We start from the raw sequence: 18,629 nt of genomic DNA, 5'->3' as shown, positions 1-18,629 counted from the left end.
ACCCATTAAAAGCCACAACATAACATCAACAACTGTTTACAACCTTATGGAGTTAAATGACATGATACTGAGTGACCAATATGTTAGAAAATGCAAGTTCTTGACCACATCCTATGATTACTTCACTGACTTTTCAATTTTAGTTTATACACAACTGGCTGCTATATACCTTATAATGGCTATTAGGTACTATTCAGCTGTCTCGTGTCTATTTTCATTTTTGTATTTAGCAGTTTATAGTGTTGAAGCATAATTTTTATTGAACTTGGTGGATTTTGGGATAGTCCATGTTGGCATATAACTCTAACAAGGTATATGTCAACAGTTTTAGGCGGGGTGTGCAGAGAAATCTTCAATACCTTAGTGAAGAGTAACTAATCTTTGTGTCCTACCTAGTAAGGTATGTGTGAGACCAGGCTAACTGTTTCCTCTTTGGTATTAAGCTTTGCTTGTTTTTCTCTGTCTATCTAATCTAATTTTTTTGGAGGGTGGGGGACTTCAGAATGACCCTGATAGTCATTGCAAGGCAGGGTGGGGATCCAAAGTTGGAACTGAAGTTGCAACCAGAGAGATGAGCTGCTCTCCAGTCTTTCTTCTCTGCCTCTTTAATCAGCTGTGATAGGACTTTTATGGAACAACTCTAGGAACTCAAATGTTACAACCATCTTGCTTTTCAGCAGGTAACATTTTGGCCAGGAGACACAGCTTCCTGTGCTACACACACTTTAACTTCATTGTGGAGTCCAGAGAGATAGATGTATCTGTTAGCCAGTTACAATTTTGTTGTTGAGCAGTAGGATGACCAGGACCATCCTCCTGCCTGTCCTGTTGCACTACCTTATATAACCTTATGACTTCTCTCAAATAAATGCACACCCCTCATCACCCAATTGTTTTTGGAATTTCTGCTGCAGAAGAACACTGTTGGCTCAATCTTCAGTGGACTTGGGACCTGCTGGACAGAAGAGCCTTGAGAATGATGCAGTTTCATAGGTTCTAGAATTTCCACCCTGCACTCTCCCAATCCAATCTACACCATTTATGTGCCCTATATCATTATAACAGCATATTCCTTCAAATGCAGTCATGAGTCCATCATTCTGCTATTTAAGTGTATCTTAATATTGTACTATGGAAATTGACAGAAAGTCCAGCATGCTATTGTTATAATACATTTAACAGTTTCATTTAGAATCTATCTTTTATTTTAAAGTAGAGATATACACTGCATGTTATCTTTCCATCTCAACATGATAATTTCTGTGATAATCTCTAATACACAGTTCCTCTAAATGACTATAGGTATATGCATGTCTACCTACACAGTTATTGATCTTGCATTTTGCATGAAGCTTGCCATACACCAGAGACTTTGCACCTAATTCCAGTGAGATTGACCTACATTCAGAATGCTATTAATGACACCTGCTGGCACGGATGTGCGGAGAAAAGTACCCACCTTCCTTCACTCTTGGTGGGAGTCTAGACTAGTATAACCACCATGGAAATCAGTGTGGAGAGTGCTAGAAGCTACTTAGGGGCCAGGCTGAAGCCAGGATGCATAACTCAATGCAAGCTTCCTCCGTTGGCTGTAAGAGGGACCCAGCTGCCTGATCCATCATCATATGTTTCCTCCCAGCTTGTGCTTTAACAGAGTGCTAGAATCAAGGGCAGGGCTGGGATTGACATTGGATTCTGTAATACGGGACACAAAGTTCCCAAGGGGGAGCTGAACAGCCAACGTCTTCTATTTCACAGCGTTGCATTCACATTGTTGCATAATTGCTGGTATACTTAATATTTTAATTAATATTCATGTCAGTATAATTTTCTCGATACATGTGGAGTTTGGTAACATGCTTAACTCTAGCTTCCATAGGCCTTACAATACTGATTCAAAGCTTCATCACAGCAAATATTCACAGAGAGAACATGTGTGCTTCTAGCTGTTAGAGAGCTTCGCCCTGTATTTTAGTTCTAGTAATGTCTTTTATAATAAACCTAAGAAATCCATTTCTAATCAGAGTAAATCAGATAAGAATCTCAGCAAACTAATGCATGCTCTGAACAATAACCTATAGTCTGTTTCCCAATTACAAAGATAACTGTCCTTATGACTAACCCATCCTGTGTCCCTTCCTTTACTGCCGCACCTGCTGCCAGTGACACCCACACAATGAATAATTAATGCCTATAAACCAGTCTATCCTAAGACGTTTATAAAAACTTTACCGTCACATTGCTTTGTCAAGGGTGTCAGGGAAAACAAAAACATAACCTTAATAAAAGGAAGTATTTTTAAAAATTAAACGCCAAGTAAACAAAATAGATATTCAGCATTTTAGCTTTAAATTGGATTTGACTTCCGAATCTGATCTAGCATTCTGTTTTAGTAGGAATTTTCCAAATAACATTTCAAGGCTCTATTCTGTTAGTCTATCAAGCTCAATCTTATCTTTATAAAAAAAAAGATCAAATTTATTCAAGCGCATCAGAATCGGATGGGGCAGAATCATCTTTTCATTTTGCTACTTGTCTACATGACAGCATCACTCAGGAGGGACTCAGTAATTGGACTCATGCAGCTCATCCGATTGTTTTCTGAAGCTGAACTCACATTCGGGTGATGCTTTGCTACAGCTAAGCTGTTTGCCACGGTAGACACACCACCAAAATCAACCTGCCAAGAATATCCTAATTTTGTTTCTCTTCTTAATCTTCACTTATCTCTTCCTTGCCCTTCAAAGAAAAACATTCAGTTTAGTGACATGATTTTCAGTACATGTTGGCATCTGCACTATTTGAGTAAATTTACTAATCTAGATAAATATTTTTTTCATCAAATGTAATATACATATCTGTAAATGCAATTTAATTTTTCTTGATTTATTAGAGTTTCAATTATTAGAGTTTATATTGACTATTATGCATTTTCTAATTTGATTTTGGGATTTTCTTTAACATGCACAGTATTGATGGAAAATAACTGTGTGCAGTTTATTCCACTCTGAATATTCATATGGGTGGTGTTCAACTATGCTTGTTTGACCAAGCAGAGCCGAGGAGTCCCAGTACATTATATCCCCTGAAAGTGACACAAGGACATGAATGAGAAATGTGCATCATTTATCATGGTAAGTAAGCCGAGTAGATTGCATTTTTCACACACGATTCCCTCTTCCCAGAGCAGCACAGCTTTCTTACATGATCTCAAAATAAAACCTCAAACCTTGCTGAATCTCCTTGCTATACTTAAAATTGCGTGTCACAACTTGATATAATAATGCCGTCAGCACTGGGATGCCTAACACATGGGGGAATTTTAGGAACATACTCTTGAAACATTATTAGCATGATCATCAATTTGACAAAATTATAAAAGAGGAATAACTCATATGTCACAAAAACTGAAATAAAAAAATGAAAAATCTGTTATTTGAAATATATGTTACAGTTAAGCTAAATATAGTTTTAAATTATAAAATGAAGGTAAAAATCCTTAGTCCTTCTCCAGTCAAGCAAACACAGCTTGTTGAAGCCAGTTAGAGTGGGCTGAATCTGTGCGAGCTCCTAGGTCTCCCTAAATCGCTACAGAAACTCACTGCAGGTCAAACAATCACAATTATGAATGAGATATTGGAGAGATCAAAATTGTGTTTTTATTTCATCCATTTCAGAGCTTCCCAAAGACAGCATGCCCTGGTGCTGAGAGAGGCTCTCTCGGCTCAAGATTTCTCCTGCAAACAGTCAATGAAGACAGGCGGTAACCTCAACATAAATGTACGGGACACAGCTTCTGTCTAATTCTACCAGAAATAAAAAGGGGCCACCAGTATCCTGGGGTACACGGCAAGCAAGAGACTGGGTTGCAGCACTCAGAACTCATGCCAGGTTCTGAAGAGCAGTTCATATAACTTGTTCACGGACAAGCAAATGCCATTAAGAACCCGACCCGCAGACGGACTAGGCTAGGTCCCAACCTCAACTGAGCCATATACGAGCTAATTGGGGATGGACGGACGTGGTTGGGCTCTGCGAAACACTCTACAGCTAGAACAGAATGGGATGATGGCCAGTTAGGAAAAGCCATGATCCTATCGGACAATGAGGCGAACTGGCACATGGACCATGATAAGCGGAATACCTGGCACATGGGGGGGTTCGCAGAGGAGCTCAGGCAGTTCCTCAGGCAGGAACAGACAAGCAGGGTCAGTGCAAGGAACAAGGATAGGCTACAGCCATGAGGTCATAGGAAAGTGTCCCACTGCATGCCTTTGGCATGGGTTGGGGGCAGACAGCTGAATCTGTTCATGTCAGTCCACCGGTAATCTGATGCAGCCCGAACAGAGTGTGGGTCGTCGACCAGGTCCGTGTGCAAAAGAACACAAAATTAGAATGCCAGGTTGAGGTAGCCTGAGCCGGAAACAGCCGCCATATCAACACAACCAACACACATGAGAACCAGCAAGGGGAGGAGGCCAGAGTGACGGGGCTACGGTAGGTACCTAGTGACCAAGCCTCTTGCACAGCGGAGCGTGAGCTGGGTGGGGTGGGGGTAGGACCAGACCAGGCAGGGACAAAGGTCTGTGCACCTAATGATGGACCAGATTGGGGTGCAACCACCAGGCTGGGCTGACTATTCCCAATAGTGCAAGCTAAATCAGAGTAGTTGAGGGTTGTTGGGGCTAAGTGTGCATCAACTGGCAGAAGCTGGTACACAGGGATAGACCAGTTGAGTTGAACCACAGGACCAACACGAGAGGGCACAACAGGAATGGGAGGAATGGGGAGGGAAATAGTGGGCTTCCTCCAGAGGGTTGAACCTTCCACAGGAGGGCATGGGAACTAGGACAGGGGATGGGGTGACTGACAGACACCCCATCTCCGTTAGGGACGGTAGAAGGAGATGATTGGATGAACCAGTTCGCAACCACCTGTTGACAAGATACGAACAGAAGGGATATGGACCGATGGGTAGCATGTATATATTGGCAAGAGGGTGGGGGTGGGCCTGGTAGAGGTTACTGTGGGCCGCCCTGACTGGGCTGCAACTCTACTGGTAAGTGCGAGGGACAAAGTGAACAGGCGGAAACCAGGCGGGGCCTGCAAGAGGACAGGGTGGAGACAGAGCGACCCAACCAACTACAAACAGTGAATGGGGCAATGGGGGACTGTGCCCGGGCCCTATGCATAGAAATGCAGGAATTCTGACTGGGAATACCTCAAAATTTCTTCGAGATCTCATTCGAGACACTGGACCAGAGTCCTAACAAGGAACGACAGGACAGTCAAGCCACAACCTTCAGCTATAGTTTGCAGCAAAAAACTGGGCAAATGGAGACTTGGGAGGGAATGTGTCAAATCAATGGACTTTCAACGACCCCATAGTGCTTAGAGTGGCGAGCTGGCAGCGACCATGATGGTGAAACTATTGGAACCACTTGATCGAGTATCCCAGCATGCCCCACATCCGTGACTTGGGGCGGGCGGGAAGCGGGAGGGAATGGGTGGGGCTTTTTCTCAATATCCCCTATAGACCTTGAACCTTTTTTTTTACCCCAATTAAATTTGTATAATTAAAAATAAATAAAAAAGAAAAAAAAAAAAAAAGAACCCGACCCGCAAATGCAAAAACACAGTTACCCGGTTACCGCACATCCTGGCAACCGGTAAGAATGTGGCCCTGGCACATTCAACACCCTTGCATGGAGACACCTTATGAATTCTTCCACACAGGAACTGAATATCAGCAGCAAGTCTAGATCTTCTTAGCCAGGTGACCTCAAATCTGTGATTTTGAAAGTGGACAGTCTTGAACACGGCAGGCTACTATCTTCAGGAAAGTAAACAGCAGCGCTCCGCACAGATGAGACATTGTGTGACTGAATGAAAACGAGCGTGCTTAATCTACTCCATAAAAAGACCTCTGTCAGGGGCACCCCGAAGGAATTCTGAGAGATGCGCAGAGTGGCTACAGTTGGCGATTTATCTCTTAGTCACTTCAGACCGGTTGGCCTTGATAGCTTCTCTGACAAGACCAAAGCAAAGCAATGTTGCGGAAGACATGGAATCCCGTGCAAATAAGGCAAACTAAAGCCAGAGAAACAGCAGCCAAAAGGATGAAAACTTCTCTGCAACATCATCAATCCAGCCAGCAACACATGACTATCATATCAGAGGCAACAGAAAGAAGGGGGTAGAAAACATATTCAAACAGACAGTGCCAACAAATTCAGAAATATGAAGAGATAAAAGGGCATCCAGACCTCTCAGACACAGCAGTCCCCATCACAGGCATAGCCAATCAAAAGTAGGAATTCTGAATCGCTCTTCATAACATTAGAATTACATTTATCAGCAGAAATATTACAGACTATGATAAATGTAATTTACTAGAAATGTTGAAAGAAAAAGCTGCTAATTAACTGTAGAGTGCACACTATCAGACGAAAGACAAAATCCCCAAACAAAATTTGAAGAATTTCACTAGCATGACTTCTTATGGAAAGTTCCAAAGAGTTCTTCAACTTGAAACAAACGAAATAAATGTTGTTAAAACTGATAGACAGTATTTCATTAGTGTCTACATTTTTAAATTTGCTTATACTTGAATAATATATTTTGATCATATGTACTCTACCGTGTGGCTCTAAACAAATTTATAATTTTAGAAGACTGATTACATAAGGACATAAGTATATAAAATCATTTCTTAGGACTAATTATGCTAAATAAAAAAACACTAAGTTGGCTGGATTTTTTTGTTTGTTTTAAACAAGATTTTCTATTAGGATAACTAAGAAAAAACACTGCTAGTGGCGTGACTATCAGTGCTGCCTGTCAGTCTGTGTAGCTAGTCAGTGCTGCAGAAAATAAACTATTGCTCAATTTATCATCTAAATTAAAAATAATATAATTTTGGACCCACTATGTCAGAAACACCATCACAAAAGTTCTCCTAACAAACCCATAGCCAATTTCTTACTGAATAGGGTAAGCTTAAAACCAATGAATGCAAAACACTGGTATTTGCCAGGCAGTGGGAAATATGTATCTTGCAAATTGCATTGAGCTGGAAAACAATTTTCCAACATTTCCATTATATCAAAGTTGGTTTGCTCAGCAGTGAGCTTCTCCTACAAAAATTGATTGTATGATGGCAGCTGGTTATGAATTATAGGAAAAGGAAAACAGGTGTTCCTTTATAGCAATAACTAATGGTTTATTTTTAAGGCATCATTTCTGGGAGGTTTGGAGGTTCGTGCTTGCGTGAAAACACAGAAGAGCAAAACAGATCTGTTTTTGAAACACTACAATTCTCCAGTATTTCTCCTCAGAGTAATGTGTGTTCTTCATTATGCAAAACCAAGAAAATGTCATGTTTCATATTAAAATGAATACCAAAGGCAAGTATTAAGTATATGGAAAACTCTTTATAAAAATATTAAAATACATTTTTATTCTGTGAACTTTAATATAGAAAAATCATTTAGGATACTAGAGATTTAAATAAATTTGAAAGAGTCTTATAGTCTTACATCTTGACTTGCATGTAGTAACCTGAATTCAAATATGTTTTTACTAATCAGGTTTAAGCTTACTATTTGTAATTGCTACACATACAAAATGTAGACATTAACATCCCCAATTACTAGCCAGTTTACAGGGAGAAATTGTGTATGTGTGTGTGTGTGTGTGTGTGTGTGTGTGTGTGGTGGGGAGCAGGGTGCTGAAGCCGCTCTGGGATTGGGAGAGGCCATTGCAAGATGGTGGCTGGCCCAGGGCCAGGAGGCAGAATGGGTAAACAGGAAGTCACAGGGATAGGCTGATGCCCTCGCTGCGATTATGTCATTGCTACTGGCCTATGAGATAGCGCCAAGTGGACGCACAGGGAGAAGTGATTGGTGGAGAACAAGATATAAAAGTAGCTGGTAAAAGCTAGGCAGGGATGAACAGACGGACAGAGGGACTGACAGACGGACGAAGACTACGACAGAAAAAGACTGGGATGACAGAGGAGACAGGGGAAAGAACCACTGATGGAACAGGAGGAACGGGGCAGCAGAGAGGGGAAGAAGTTTTAAGATCTTCGGGATGGAAAGCTAAGGAGTACGGGGAGGAAAAGCAGCAGAGAGGGATACAAAAGCAGTACAGAAGGAGTAAGACCTATGTAAGGGGACAAGAGCGGAGAAATGCAGCATAAAGTATGGGAAGAAGGGTGGCAGAGAGAGGGCTGGAGAAGCGGGGAGGAAAGCTAAGGCCAATTGGGTAAGGGGAAGTGGAGAGAAGGATTTAAACACAGCCACTTTTGGCAGTGAAGGGCCTGGTTGCGGTTTCTGCTTTTCCCAAACCCTCAGAGTGTGCCTCGTGATTTTAGTGTCGCTGCTGGGCGGTGACATGTCTGTGTGTGTGAGAGAGAAAAAGAGAGAGAGAAAGGGAGAGAGAGGAAGGGAGAGAGAAACCTTACACATCAACAAATGGTAAGCATGTGACCAAATGAAGAAAATAAGCAAAAAAACACTAAAATAGATCATTTATTTTTAAGATTTGTTTTTATTGCAAAGTCAGATATACAGAGAGGAGGAGAGAAGAGAAGATCTTTCATCCTATGATTCACTCCCTAAGTGGCCACAACAGCTGGAACTGAGCTGATCTGAAGCCAGGAGCCAGGAGATTCTTCTCAGTCTCCCACACAGGTGCAGGGTCCCAAAGCTTTGGGCTGTCCTTGACTGCTTTCCCTGGCTTCCTTCCTTCCTTCCTTCCTTCCTTCCTTCCTTCCTTCCTTCCTTCCTTCCTTCCTTTCTTCCTTCCTTTCTTCCTTCCTTCCTTCCCTCCCTCCATCCCTCCAATTGGAAGAGCAGAATTACTGAGACAAAGTAGACACATCTGCTGGCTGACTCCACAAGCAGCTGTTCGAGGCCGGAAGCCAGCAGCTTTCTCCAGGTCTTCTACTTAGATACAGGAGCTCAAAGACTAGGGTCCATTTCTGCTGCTTTCCCAGGCCATAGGAGGGAGATGGATTGGAAATGGAGTAGCAGGGTCTTGAACTGGTGCCCATGTGAGATGCTGGTGTCACAGGCAAAGGCCTTGCCTGGTTCTCCACTATGCTTTACCTACCAGTGTTATCAATTCCATTGTATAGATTTTATCTCCTGCTATTTTTTCTTGAGTTCCATTACTGACTCAGTGGAGTCTTTTGGTTCTCCCATGTATGGAATCATATTCTGTGCAAACAGGGGTAGTTTGAGTCTTTCCTTTCCTTTCTCTTTGATTTCTTTTTCCAAGCCAATGCCTCTGGCTAAAACTTCCAGAACTAGAGAGAATCGTAGTGATGGAAAGGGGGAAACTTGATCTGGTTCTGGACTGTGGTGCAAATGCTTCCGTCTTTTCATTGATGTGATGGTAACTAATTTTGTCTTTTATTTCCTTGTGTCCCACCAGCTTATACCAACTCAACTCACAACAGCTAAGATGTGGAGTGAATTCAGGTATCCATGAACTGAGGGCTGGACAAAGAGAACACAGCACATGTAAATGATGGGATGCTAAGAAGCCATAGAAAAAGATAATATATTGTTTTTCATAACAAAATGGATGCTTTTGAAAACCATTATGCCTATTGAAGTCAGCCAGTTCACAAATAATGACTATGTATTTTTTTAATTTGGGGTAAGTAACACAGGGAGCACAGCAATATTCGCTGTGTTATTGTGGTTGATATCTTGAGATTTCACTTGCGCTTATAGTCCTTGTCTACACAGAAACTGTGTCAAATGCGCACCTCTCTAAACCACAGACCTACTCTTCACATACTTGAAATCATGAGAAAAACTTGAACCACATTTTAGGTGAAAAATTCTAATAGTGTTTCACAACATGTAAAAAAAAGATACTAAAGTAACTTCATGGAATGTATTCAAAGAACAAGAAGATGATTACGTCTTGGGCATTCTCAGTTTAAGGGTCGAAATACTAAGTGCAAATGAGATGAGATGTGTTTCCCTGGCTTTCATGTCAATTTCACTTTGCTAACGCATGAGAAAAATTGATGTTGAAACCTTAGGGGGCAGATGAGGTAGAACTAAGAAGTTCAAAAGCCTAAGTGAAGATCAAAAAAAGTATTTCATGGCAAGTTCCTATTTAACAAAATGTGAAACCGAAAGTACACTAGAAAGGAATGGTAATAAAAGGGAATACATTCTTACAAGCTCATTCTCAGTGATGCCTACTTTGAAAATTCAAGTTAATCCAATCCAACCTCAGTAGAAAGAAGTCTTTCTCATATCTCAAGTGCCGTTTTAGAGCATTACGCAGGAAAATCTTGAGCTTTCTTTTTAGAATGATTTGCTAGAAGGAGTCTGACTGGCACCCTTCTCACAGCTCCTCTGCCTGTGCCTTCTGAGAGGCCCCTTAGGCTCTGTAGGCCCCAGCCTTCCCAGGAGCCTCTGGGAGTGAAGGAGCTCCCTGGCCAGTGTCCTAAGCAATGCCCAGTCATTCTCATGCGTTGTCAGGCCCATGCATTCTGATTCTAGTCACTGGAGTTAGGCCTTGTTTTCCTATTGCTCCTCTAATCGCACATGAGACAACTTCATCTCTTACTCTTAAGGAACAGGATGAGTCATGGTCTACTTGGGATGTGTTCCCAACTCCCCTAGACACCCCTGGCCTCTGAGCGAGTGCCTGGAGCCTTGGGGCCTCCTACCTGACGTCTGTCCTGTGTGCTGAACCTGAACCTGTGTACCTGCTGGTCGTGCAGTGTCTACTGAGTTGAGGCTGTGGACATGCCTCGGCCATCTTCCCTGGTTTCCCTGTATTGAGTTTGCCTTGGATTCCAGGGCCACATGAAGATACTAAAGCCTTTCTCTCACTGGGGTCTCTAGGGACCGAGGCCTAGTCCTAAGTGTGAGATTTGCACGTGCCTTAAGCTGCTCTACCTGCTCAGTTCTTGTTGTGAAATTTGTAAACATAGCTGAACTCTTGTGAATATGACTTTGTAGTTCTCACCCAGAGGAAAGTTCAGTGTGGACCCTTTACATAAGCAAAATAATGTGAATGATGAAAAACTACATAAATAAAACAGTGTTACAAGACCGATAAAAATTCATGAATGCTCAAAGAAGCAAAATCTAACCTCAGGAAGGCACAGTGGTAAAAGTGGCTTGTAGAGTTTTCCTGATGGATATTAGTGAACGTAAGACAGAATCATTGAGGCAAAGCATTTGCAAGATATCCATTAATATTATAAATATTAAGTATAATAACAACATAAAACATTAAAACTGGTGGGGAGAATTCAAATTGATAGTAAATAGACTTAAAAACTAGTATATACAATATTTCACGAAGCAGTAAACTTTCTTAATGTAATCATAACACAAAATAATGTTTCTCTATTAGAATAGAAATGAGCCAGACACACAAAATCGAGAGAAACACCAGCTAGTAGTTTGTTATTATGCATCTGTGAATCAAATTTTCAAGGAGTGTCTAGTAAAGCTGTAACCATTTGAAGCATCAATCTTTGAAATATTCTTCTACTGACAGATGCGTTTACTCTTATTGTACTTGAATGCCGTTTGGGGAATTTTTGAAAATAGTGAATGGAGTTAAAGAAAAGTAAACTTTTAAGGATTGGGATTTGAAGTTTACCAATTTCCTTGAAAATTTTGGTTTATTAAATATGACGTGAGGATGAAAGAGCAAAAAGGGGACTATACAGTGCAAAATATCTGTGATATTAATATTCTCCTTGTGAATGCAAACTTTTGTGTTAGGATTGTAAATTCAACTTTGGTAACATGAAATAAAATTTTCTAAAAAAAATTTAGAAAGTTAGAAAGTTATCAGTGGTCTTTTACTTATTTTTGACTATTTTCCATGTACGACATATAGAAAAATAGTACTAAAATGTTGGAAAAATAAGTTTTAACACATTATTAAAGTACAGTTTAGTTTCTATAAAATTCACCCATTGTAGGGCCTGGCGGCGTGGCCTAGTGGCTAAAGTCCTCACCTTGCACACCCGGGATCCCATATGGGCGTCAGTTCTAATCCCAGTAGCTCCACTTCCCATCCAGTTCCCTGTTTGTGGCCTGGGAAAGCAGTCCAGGACGGCCCAAAGCTTTGGGACCCTGCACCCACGTGGGAGACCCGGAAGAGGCTCCTGGCTTCAGATCAGCATAGCATCGGCCGTTGTACTCACTTGGGGAGTGAATCATCGGATGGAAGATCTTCCTCTCTGTCTTTCTTCCTCTCTGTATATTCGCCTTTCCAATAAAAATAATAAAATAAATCTTTAAAAAAAATTCAGCCAGTGTAAATACATAACTCCATGTTTTTTAGTGAATGTGTAAGCTTAAACATCTATTACCATAATTTAATTCTAAACAGTCTGGTGATTGCTGGTAATCTTTTTGAGGTGATGTTCATTTATTTATTTATGTTTCAGGCAGGTTTACAGAGAGAAAGGGAGACAGAGAGAAGGATTTTCCACCTGCTGCTTCGCTACCCAAATAGCACAATGGCTGGAGCTTCGCTACCCTGAAGCCAGGAGCTAAGACCTTCTTTCAGGATTCTCGTTTAGGTGCAGGCTCTAAAGGATTGGGCCAAGCTCCACTGTCTTCCCAGGTGACAGGCAGAGAGCTGGATGGGAAGTGGAGCAGCCAGGACATGAACTGGCACTCATATGGTATGCTGGCATTTGCAAATGGAGTACCAGTCTGTGGTAACACCATGCTGACCCTGGTGACATTTTCTTTGATTCAGAAACCAAAGCAGGCACTGAACTGTGGCCTTAGTAACTGTAACATGTCTAGGCATTTTATGTAAATGTGATTGGACAGCATAAAGTGGGTGCTTCTGATGTCTTTCACTTATAATATTTTAGAGGTTATATTAATATTGTAGTATGTATCTGTAGAATATCATTATTTCTCATTATTTTAACTATGTATATGATGTCTAATGATTTATCCAAGGATAGAAAATTAGACTGTTTCTTTCATAAATGAGGTATAATGAATAATATATACATAAAAGATGTATTTGAGATAAAAGTATATTCTATGTACCTGTGTTGGAGCTTTAGATGTGGAAATGCCGAGTCACATGGCTTATTTTTAAATATTATGTAGCTGTGAAACCGTTCTTTGTAATGATTATACCATTCTATACACTAAGCAGTGATGTACTAGGGTTTGATTATCTGTAAATCAGACAATATTCTGCATTCTCTTGTGTTTCGACAGGATATGAAGTGTTATCTCACTATGGTTTTAATTCAAACTATACATAATAATCATGATGTTAATATTGTGGTACAGTTACCTGACACCAAAGTATCCTTTTTTAGTGCAAGATCTTTTGAAAACCATTATTTCAATTTTTATTTCATTTAAAAGGAAGAAGCAGGGTCCAGCATGGTATCCTAGTGGCTTAAATCCTTGCCTTGCATGCATGCACCGGGATTCCACAGGGGTGTCAATTCATGTCCTGGCTGTTCTTCCCATCAAGTTCCCTGTTTGTAGCCTGGGAAAGTGTTCGGGACAGCCCAAAGCCTCGGGACCCTACATTCATGTGGTATACACCAGGATCTTACAAGAGCACCAATTCACATTCTGGCCACTCCATTTCCCGTCCAGTTACCTGTTTGTGGCCAGGGAAAGTTATCGGCGTGAGGCAATGATGGAGAAAGCTAGAGTAGTGACTCTCCCTTTTTGGCTTGAGAAACCTGTCACTGCACTGCTTTGGGATTGTGTGAAGGACAGGGAAGGAAAAAACAGAAAATGCTTACACATAATGGTGGAAAGAATGTTCTTGTGATAACTAGGTAGAATCTCCTGAGATTCTTTCGGAAGATCCAATGGGTTGAACCCTTGCCATGGGTGCTTTAAACATCTTCCCCTTTTCTCAAGCACCTGTCTGCTGCTTACTTAGCATAACCCCATACATGTACAAATATTCTGTCCACACTTACTCTTCAAGCTGTTTTGAAAATGTATTATTATTATTTTCCTTGAAATAGTTTTTAAGTATAGGTATTCCTCGTTCTACTCTGTCTCCTCTACCCACATTTCCTCCTCTCCCCATTTCCCCCACAGAAATATAGTCCTTTAGTAATATTTACATTCTAAGGTTTTCAAGGCTTTGAAGTTATATGCAAAGGTAGAATGTCCAGTTTCATACTGCTAAAGTATATTTAACCATTTCACTTGGAGCCTCCTTTTATTCAGGAATAGAGATGCCTACCTCAACTATCTTCACTTCTGGTTAGGCTTCTCTGCATTACACAACTCATCTTTGAAAATTTACATACAGATGTGACTACCTATATGTTTATTTTGTACTTTGCACGAACACTGTTTTATATCAAAGTTGATATATGAGGTTCATCCTTTTGGAACTGGTTAATTTCATTAAGAATATGAGTCTTCAGTTGAGACCATTTTGTTGCTAATGGTACAATTTCATTCTTTTTATGGTTGAATACTATTCCAGAAAGTAGATATAGCACCGTTTCTATTTCCATTCTTCTTTATTTATTTTATTTATTTCAAATTTTATGGTACAATTCCCTAGGGTTTGGAATTTCCATATCCCTCCCCAAATTTCCTCCCGCTGTCTGATTTTCCCTATATTATTACAATAGTATAGTCCTTCATAAGCAGTCATATGTCCATCATTCTTTTATTTAAGTGTGTCCTGATATTTCTGGCACAGGCAATGCTAGACAGTCCAGCATCCTATTTTCAAGATATATCCAAGAGTTTCATTGACAGCTCATCTTTGATTTGGAAGCAGAGATGCATACTGCATTGTATCCACACATCTGCATATGGTAGTCTTCGTTACATCATCACTGTACATTCCCTTAAATGAGAATCCATGAAATAAAGTCAGCAACAGGAATTAAATTAAAAGAAAAATTACAGCACCATGGAGTTAAACAATGTGCTACTGAATAACCAATGTGCCAATGAATGAGAAAGAAAATACAAAAATGTTTTGCTTAAAATGATGCTACTGTATGATCTATGAGCCAGTAAGGAATTTGATAAGAGAAAATAAACAGTTTGGAAGAAATGCAAATAAAAACAAAATATCAAAACCCATCAGCTGCAGTAAGTATGGAAATATTTATTGATATTACAGTTTGCATGAAGGCTGCCTTATATCAGAGAAAATATATGGTATTTGTTCTTTTGGGAGTGATCTTTATCACTGAGCTTAATGGTCTGCAGTTGAAACCATCTAGATGGAAATGGTATAATTTCATTCTTTTTAATTGCACAGTAGTATTCCATGGAGTAGATATACCACAATTTCTTTAACCATTTCTCTTTGGATGGGCATCTGGGTTGTTTCCATGTCTTTGCTATTGAAGATTGTGTTGCTATAAATATAGGATTATAGATCTTCTTCTTCTCATATGCATTTCTTTGGGTATATCCCTGGGAGTTGGAGGACTAGGTCTTACGTCATGTTTATTTGAGTTGCCTAAGCGCTCCCCATACTGATTTCCACAGTGGTCCTGATGACAGGTAAGGCTGATGATCTGTAAGTCCACAACCTAAGACAAGCACATTCACGTCTGCTTTAAAACAAAAAAGGGGGACCTGTTGTGGACTAAGGACTTGATTAGTGCTCATTAGACTGAGAAAGAAAAGGAACTGGGCTGGAACAGGAACTGGGCTTGTGGCTAAAAACACCTAGACTAATTGGATTTATCTGTATCCAATATTCTGCTAAATGAGGATGGGCGGGGGGAGTATATAAGGAGAGGTGAAGGAGCAATAAAATGAGACTTTGCAGAGACTTCTAACATCACTGGTCTCCTGTCGGTGCTTCATCCCAGACCCTCTCCGTGTCCACGTTTTTGGCTCTGCTGGTCAGAGCAGATACCGTTCTCCCCACATCCACATCATGAAGTTTTGTTAGTAGAGTTTTGAATGTAGGCCAACCTCACCGGAGTTAGGTGGAACCTCAATATGGTTTTCATTTGTATCTCCTTGAGGCCAGGGATCCTGGACATCTTTCCAGGAATCAGTTAGCCATTTGACTTTGTTCTTTTGAAAACTATTCATTTCCTTTGTTAATTTCTTCGAATGGTTGTTTTTCTTCACTGTTGATGGGTTTCTGAAGTTCTTTGTAAATCCTGGATAATAGTTCCTTATCACTTGTTTAGTGTACAAATAATCTCTCCCATTCTGTTGGTTGCTTCTTTACTTTGTTAACTATTTCCTTTGCTGTACAGAAGCTATTTAGTTTGATGTAATCCCATTTGTTCACTTCAGCTTTCACTGTGCTGTTGGTATCATTTCCAAGAAGTTTTCCCCTATATCTTGGAGATTGCTTCTCATGCATTCCTCTAATCATTTGATGGTTTCTGGGTGCAGATTTAGGTTCTTGATCTATTTAGAGCTGATTTAGATTACGGTAATGGTTAGAGGATTTGCTTCTAACCTCTGCAGTCTGCTACCCAACTGTCCAACTGCATTTGTTAAAAGACCAGGCTTTTTCTTTCAATTGCTTTCAGTTTTCTTGTCAAGGATTAGCTGGCTATACATGTGTGGGCTCCCTTATGGTGCTTCTATTCTATTCTGTTGATCTTCTCCTCTGTTTCTGCACCAGTACCAGACTGCTTTGATGACCACTGCCCTGTAGTATGTCTTGAGGTCTGGAAGTGTGATTCCTCCTGCTTATTCTTCAGTATAGCTTTGGCTATTTGTGGTCTCCTGTATTTCAAGATGAACTTTTATATCTTCTTTTCTAAGAATGATGTTGAGATTTTGATTGAGATTGCATTAAATCTGTATGTTACCTTTTGTAATATTAAAATTATGATCATGTTTATCCTGCCAATCCAAGAACATGGTAAATTTCTCTAGATATCAATATCTTCTTCTATTTCCTTTTAAAATGTTTTATAGTTTTCATTTTAGAGGTCGTCCACATGTTTAGTTACATCAATCCCTATATGTTTAAGATTCCTTTCCACTATTTTTAAAGTGACTGTGATTAAAATTTCTTTCTCAGCCATAGAGTTAATTGTGTACTAGCATCATTGATTTTTGTTCATTAATTTTGTATCCTGCTACCCTGCCAAAATCTGTTATGAGTTCCCGTAGTTACTTGACTAAGTTTTTGATTCTGCTAAGTAGAGAATAACATCATTTGCAAATAGCGATAATTCAAATTCTCATTTCCAATTTGAATTCATAAATTTCTTTTCTTGCCTACTGGATATCCTTGTCTAGTTCCAGAGCATAGTAGTAAAGCTTCCAGTCTTTCCCCACTTACTATAATGCTGGTTCTGGGTTTTCGTATAGGGCTTTGATTGTGTTATAAAATAATCCTTCTATGTGTATGTTGCTAAGAGTTTTCAGCATGAAGTGGTGTTGGATTTTATCAAATACCTTCTCTGCACTGACTGAGTGCTCATCTGGTTTTTATATTTTGATTTAGTGAAGTGGTGTATCACATTTATTGATTTGTGAATGTTGAACAATCCCTGCGTGCCAGGCCTGAATCCCTCCTGTTCCATGTGAATGATCTGCCTGATAAACCGTTGGATCCTCTTGTCTAGTATGTTGTTGAAGATCTTTGTGTCTATGTTCAACAGGCATCTGGGTTGTTTCCATGCCTTTGCTATTGTGGGCTATACTGCTTTAAATATAGGGCTGCAGGTTGCTTTTTTGTATGCCAAATTGATTTCAATTGAGTCTATTCTCAGTAGTCGGACAGCTGTGTTACATGGTAGGTAAATTCTCAGTTGTCTTGAGTACTGACCACTGTATGGTGGCAATAATCTATACTCCCACCAACAATGGGGTAGAGTATCTATTTCCCTACATCCATGCCAGGAGTTATTGCTAGTTGATTTCTTGATAAGACCAGGTGCTCACCTTATCATACCTGAAACCTAACAGCAAATGCCTTAACATTCCTTTTTTCATAAAATATAATGATTATTCAAAGAAGCTTTTAAAATCTTTGAGTCTACTGTTTTGCAATATGCACAACGGACAGGGCTGTAGAAACTGGTATGATTGGAAAAGTGTGACATATGAAATGGCTTTCATACAATACTTTCACTGTATTGGCACTTTTAAAATCAATTCATTTTTCAATATAAACTTTGTCCTAATGTAGTATCTACTAGCTTGATTTCACAGAAAATTCAAGTTCTTAAAATAACTTACACTACCTCCTGTGTAAACTGCTAATTTCATCACATACACAGCATCTTTCCATCTGCAATTTTAGTCTATTTTACCTTCCTTTAAATTATTTGTATAGATGAAGATTCTATTATTTATCTAGCAGCAGTATCCAGCATTTGTGTAATAAATTAATATTTCTTAATCTGAATTTCTCAAGTGCCTTTAACCTTGACACATTAAGGCTAAATTGAGCATTGTTGCCTCTATGGCTCAAAATGTCTATTTTTGTATTTACAAAATGATAAGCATCTGTACCTACCTCCAATGCCTTTCCCCCGTAGCATTTAGAGATTTCATTTCAGTTCTTTGAACCACATAGGCTTCTACAAATTTATGTAGGAGTCAGGAAAGGTAAAGTAAACATCTTTCTTTGAATAAGATTTTCACCATCAAGCCCCTATACGTATA

Source organism: Ochotona curzoniae, unplaced genomic scaffold (genome assembly GCF_017591425.1).
Source record: "Ochotona curzoniae isolate NIBS_2020 unplaced genomic scaffold, NIBS_Ocur_1.0 contig_430, whole genome shotgun sequence".
In the NCBI taxonomy this organism is placed as follows: domain Eukaryota; kingdom Metazoa; phylum Chordata; class Mammalia; order Lagomorpha; family Ochotonidae; genus Ochotona; species Ochotona curzoniae.
The sequence above is the reverse complement of the archived record's forward strand: the minus strand, read 5'-3'. Positions refer to the sequence as shown.